We start from the raw sequence: 6542 nt of genomic DNA, 5'->3' as shown, positions 1-6542 counted from the left end.
AACTTTGCAGAACCACACGGCAGAACTTTGCAGAACCACACGGCAGACCCCTGCAGAACCACACAGCAGAACTTTACAGAACCACACAGCAGAACTTTGCAGAACCACCACAAAGCATGAGAAGAACATCCTAATTGAACTCAAGTCCACTCTGTTCATTCGTTTGGTTAAGTTTTCAAGAAAAAGCACGTGGTCACATTTAAAAACACGTTAAAATGAAAGAGTCTCTCTTTCCTTGAAGGAATACGTTGCTGTCGCTGCCACGTAGTTTTTCTCTTTGACGATGAAATAACTGCTGTGACAGTATTCCTAACACGTTGATACATAACTCATCTTTAAATGTAATTTTCTGATGGTTTGGAAACACTGTCCTCGACAGCCCGTTAGCTGTGCTGGACGTCGGGCACGTTCCCAGCAGTTGTTGACAGACCCAGAGTGGGACAGAGAAGAGGCCATCTGGACTGGGTCGCACTGTACCAGCAAGCACACAGGACTCCCTCCCAGCACAATAAGTGGGAAAACAACAAAAGCATCTATGGGAACAGTTCCCAGTGCAGTGGCACTCTTGCTTCCCACAGGCCCCCCTCTTCCTTCCGCTCTGTGGATCTTGGTCATTTTCCACACCTCTTGAGATAAAATGAGAAGATAAATCCCGTTTTGTGTCGCCCTGTTTATCCACGCTTTGTCCGTGTTGTTCTAACTTTGCTTCATTCAAGAGGAGAGCAGCGTATCTGCAGCGAGGGAGCGTTTAGGAAAAGAGCCTTTTGTTGCTGATTTGAAAGAGCAGCATACCGACGGGAGCACAACAACAGTGTGTGCACATTCACCGGGCACAGCATCCTACCAGTCAGGCAGGCTGTAACTCTGCACACACACGTACGAGGACAGATCAGCTTAGCTCAACAAAACCCACAATTCACTTTTTTAATCACACATTTCCATAACATTGGAACAGTTGCTGCTACAATAAAGTACACTTCTCTTTCCCCGGCGTTGTGGAAGTGTCTGTGTGCGCTGAATAGAGTGCTGAGTTTGTTTCTGACACTCTTGACCTGCATTTTTTGGCCCAGCATCCCTTCTGCCCCTCTTCAGAGCTCTGAGAAAGTTCCTGCTGTGAAAGAGATCCCGGCGACCTCCTCTTGTCTCCTCCTGCCTTAATGTGCATGAGGATGAACGTTCATCTGCCACTGGCTCACGCTCTTTCATACGCTGCCTAGTTATCATTGTTGTGAGAGCAGCTCAGGGGAGTGGAGAGCTGGATGAAGACTGGTGTTCCAGGGACAGAAGAGCTTGGACCATGCTGTATCTTACTGGTCTTGTAAATGGTCAAGTTTAAGTTTCCAATGGTTTTATTCCAGGAAAGAGACGAGGAGAGCAGGTTCATCTTTTCATTCAGCCAAGCATTGATCTACCTCTGAACGGACAGTCAAGCAAGGCACCTTCTTCACCATAGTTTGCTGTGTCCCTACTTGTGCACATGTCAGTTTAGGTGACGGCCTTGTCTTGGTTGGGCTGGAGTTGTGTCATACTTTCCATTCTTAGACGGTGGATTGAATTGTGGATAATCCCACTTTCAATTTCTCAACAACCGAACTTGAACTTTTTGGCCAAAATACAAAACTAACACTGCACAGCACCCTGAGCACCATCCCTGCTGTAAAGCACGGTAGTGGAAGCATCATGCTGTGGGGATGCTTTTCCTCAGCAGGGACAGGGAAGCTGGGGTTAATTGATGGAGATGAATACAGGTAAGTCCTGGAAGAAAATCAGATAAAAATTGTAAGGAAAGGCTTGAGACTGGGAAGGAAGTTCACCTTCCAGCAGGATGATGACCTGAAACATCCGCTCAGAGCTGCAATGAAACTCATGTGGCCCAGTCACTGTTGGACCTAAACCCAACTGAGAGACTGGACAACTGCTCTGCTGCCACTCTCCAACCAATATCACTGAGCTGGAGTTACTTTGCAAAGAAGAATGTGCAAAAGTTCAGTTTGAAAATGTGCCAAACTGGTGGAGCCAAACCCCAAAAGATTTGTTGCTGGAATTCCAACAAATGCTGGTTTTATAAATTAGTGACTGAAAACAAAAGAAAGCTGCAATTTTCAAATATTTGTAAAATTTAAATAAAAGTATAATTTTTCTTCTACTATGTGTTACTTTATGCTATCACATAAAATCCCAGTTTACGAAAAAAAAGTGTCACATGTGGTTCATGAGGTGGAACAAAATTATGTACTCAAAGTCCCAGTTACACCCAAAAATAGCAAAATATAAAGTATGAAAAGAAACAGTATATAAGGATCTAAGATACATGCTAAACACTAATCAGAATCAGAATAAACTTTATTGGATTTGCACCGAGGTACAACGCGAACATGTACGTACAGTCGTCCGAAAGATGGGCGGCGTGCACGAAGCTGCAACTACAGGAGAGCGCGGCCATTTTATCCTTATCAGATAATAATCTTAGATATGAAAAGGGGGAGAAACATGAGCATAGATAGTGGTATTATAAAAAAAGATCTTTCACATCTTGTCCATCAGGACACGATTTGAGACATCAAAAAACTCTACCAGCAGCAAAATTAAAACACGATTACATTTGCATTGGACTTCGAGGTGTTGAGATTTGTCCATGAGTGTTTTTTCAGATCAGCCACAGTTTATGAAGATGTTGTTCCAGCCAGCAGTTCTGATAAGCCTGCACAGAAAGTTCTTGGGGGGTGGGGGGGGGGGGGTGCGATAGATGAAGCTTTTGTCCTTGGGTACTCATGTCCCAGGAGAAATTGATAGTCGGCCTGTCTCCAAGGCCGTCGGGAGTCAGATTCAGATAAGCTTAATTCTTGTTTTTCTTCAGGCAGAGATTACTTTTTTCCAGCCTTGAGTCCATCTGGGCGTTCTGGTTCCGAAAATGCCTAATTGTGGGTGGAGTTTGCATGTTCTCTCCGTGCTGCGTGGGTTTCCTTAGAACAAAAACATGCACGTTAGACTGGTAACTCTAAATTGTTCCTAGATGAGAGAGATTGTCTCATTTGTCTCCAGGTGTCCCCGTGATGGACTGGAGACCTGTCCAGGTGTCCCCCGCCTCTTGCACCGTGACTGCTGGACATGGGCACCAGTGACCCCAAATGGAAGAAGCAGGTAAAGATGATGGATGGACATTTTAACCTGTGTGTTGATAAAAGTTCATCTCTTTAACACGAGAAGAATTCACATTTTTGCAGTTATAGAGACTGATTCAACTTGATACTGATTTAATGATTAGATACATTAATTTATTATAAGTAGGTGAAGCCCCAACGAGAGCTTATAATTGATAATCAATATAATACACCCCTATCTCCTACAACGGAGAGAACATGCAAACTCCACCCAGTAAGTTCCTTGGCTGGGATTTGAACCAGTGCGACCTGTTCATTGGGAGGCAACAGCTCTACCAACTGATCCACCGTGCTGCCCTCTATGGAAAAAACAATAAAACAGGAAAACCCAACTTGTTATTTTAAGAATTTAATATTGAGACAAACCTTTCTAGAGGTGAGGCAATTCTCAGTCCGAGCCTGACGGCAGAAGATGTCTCCCTGAAAGATAATGAACGCAGGATTTATGCCGTCACCGTCATTCATCAGGTGTCAGAGGCACCAGCCTTCATCTGAACCGAGTTGAATCAATCTGTCCTGCCATGTGCTCAGACATATTTCATACATGACAATTCTTCTGTATAGCCCACAGTGAAGACACACAACCAGGATTTCAGTTTCCTCTGCAACTAAAACAAAGTGCTCAGCAATATTTGTCCATGAAACCCAATCAGTTACTTAGACTGCAAGCATGTCTTAAAGATGAGAACTTTATTAATCCCACAGGAAATTGCTGTGCCAGAGTTTCAGTACAAAGGAAAATCACAGTTTGTCATTCGCACCCCATGTGGTGGAACAAAATTATGTACACAGGGTCCCAGTTACACCCAACAATAAAATATAAAAGAAAAACATGAATAAGATCTGAGATATGAACTAAGAAAAACATCAACTAAAAATACACTAAACACTAACAGCATAAAAACAATACATTGAACAGCAGCAGGAACACGAGTCTGTGCGAGCAGACGAGCTCGCATGAACACAGCAACATGAAACAGATCAGCAGCAACATGAAACAGATCAGCAGCAACATGAAACAGATCAGCAGCAACATGAAACAGATCAGCAGATACTAAAAAAACAAAACAAAAAAAACAACAGATTCTGAACAGGTCCGGTGCAGACATGTTTTAATGTGAAAACATTAAAGTGTTTAATGTGGTGCAGGATTAATTTTATTGTTCTATGTGTAAAAAGATGGAGTTGAAAAGTTTATTAGCCACAGGGAGGAAGGACTTCCTGTGGAGCACCTCGGTGGTCTCAGTCGGTCTTAAAGCGTTGTTTAACTTTGAGCCAAGGTACATCTTTTCCCCAATTAAATAAAAAAATAAATCACAAGGCACACCAACACAGTAGTCCCTCACTACTTCGTGGTTCATTTTGAGGACTCGCTCTATTGCAGTTTTTCAAAATAAAATTTGACATGACACACAATTGGCTGATTGATGAATGAGCCACACAACCCACATGGAATTTTTATTTAAAATAAATTTAACAATTTAGCACCTGCTGCACATTTGTGCAGCCCAGAGTTGCAGGAGAAGATTCCTCCTGCAGCTGATCAGCTGTTCTCTGGGCAGAGCAGAGAAATGGGCGTGGCCAAGAGCACGTGGCTGAAAACAGCGGAGGCATGGAGCTGAAATCACACATGCTGTGACTTTTAGAACTTTTAGAGTTTAGGTTCTTTGGAGAATAAAAGCAGTCACTAACCTTCACAGTCAGGCAGAAAGCAGGATCTGAATGACAGGTGGATCCGATGATGTCACCAGCGGTGATTGAGCTGCAGCAGAGCAGAACTGTACAGCTTGAGACGCTGGGGCAAGTCCAGAATCGAGGTCCAGTAGAACGGTCTGAGGTCATACACAGGTGGTCAGAGATCCTTATCCAAATACAGAGTACAAGGTACGAGAGGTAGACGAGCTGCGGAAGCACAGCATTGTTACTTAATCAGAAGAATCAGAATAAAGATCCTAATCAGCTAGGGGACAAGCAAGGCGAGGAGTCCAATAGGCCGGCAAGAGGTCAGAACCAGGAAGTCAAACAATGAACGCCGGGCATCTACTATTTGGTAAGGTTTGATAATCTGGCACTGGTTGTGGATGTGGAGCTTATAAAGGCAGATGAACAAGTGAAGCTGATGAGTGCTGATTGCTGTGGAGAAACAAGGGAGGTGTGGCTTGGAGGGAGCAGGCTTGAGCTGAAGGCAAGCAGACATGGAACCAGAAAACTGATAGGAAGGGGCAGGAACATGACAGAAAAACTGGTCCATGCATTTGTCACGTCTAGACTGGACTATTGCAATGGTTTATTATCTGGATGTCCAAATACTTCTTTAAAAAGTCATTAGTTTATCCAAAATGGAGTCTTAACTGGAGTTAGTGGGAGAGATCATATCTCTCCAGTTTTAGCTTCTCTCCATTGGCTCCTTGTCAAATCCAGAATAAAATTCAAAATCTTACTTCTAACCTACAAAGCTCTCAACAACCTAGCTCCATCTTATATTACAGATCTTATTGTTCCATATTTTCCCAACAGAGCACTTCACTCTCAGACTACAGGTTTACTCGTGGTTCCTAGAGTTTCCAAAAGCAGAATAGGAGGAAGATCTTTAATTTACTGTATCATACCATACCATACCATACCATACCAATTTATTTATATAGCACTTAAAACAGCAACAAGGCCAACCAAAGTGCTGTACAAAAGAACCAAACATGCACAGCAGACAGGAAAACATAAAATAGAAATACAGATACAAATAGCAGCAGAAGCTAACTAAAATGGCCAACAGAGTAGAGAACAGACCGGACCAAAACAAATCACACCGTGTTAAAGGCAAGCGAATAGAAGTGGGTCTTCAAGCGAGACTTAAAGACTGAGAGTGTGGGAGCCTGCTGGACACTCAGTGGCAACTCATTCCACAGTCGTGGACCTGCAACAGAGAAAGCCCTGTCACCTCTGAGCTTACGACGGGTTTCTGGGACTGAGAGAAGCATCTGGTCTGCTGACCTCAGAGAGCGCGGTGGGACATATGGCTGCAGAAGATCATTGAGATAGGATGGGGCGGAACTGTTCAGTGATTTAAAAACATACATGAGAATTTTGAAATGGATCTGAAGGTGAATGGGTAGCCAGTGCAGGGAGGCCAAAACTGGCGTGATGTGCTCTCTATAGCCTGTACCAGTTAAAAATCGGGCTGCAGCATTTTGGACCAGTTGTAGACGAGCAATGGAGGACTGACTGATTCCAAACAGAAGTGAATTGCAGTAATCAAGCCTAGATGTTATGAAGGCGTGGATCACTGTCTCAAGGTTCTTTTTGGAGAGTATAGGCTTCAGCTTAGACAGCCGTCTCAGCTGAAAAAAACAGGATTTGACCATCATGTTTACGTGACTGTTG

Source organism: Nematolebias whitei, chromosome 2 (genome assembly GCF_014905685.2).
Source record: "Nematolebias whitei isolate Nwh7 chromosome 2, NemWhi1, whole genome shotgun sequence".
In the NCBI taxonomy this organism is placed as follows: Eukaryota; Metazoa; Chordata; class Actinopteri; order Cyprinodontiformes; family Rivulidae; genus Nematolebias; species Nematolebias whitei.
This window is presented reverse-complemented; position numbering follows the sequence as displayed.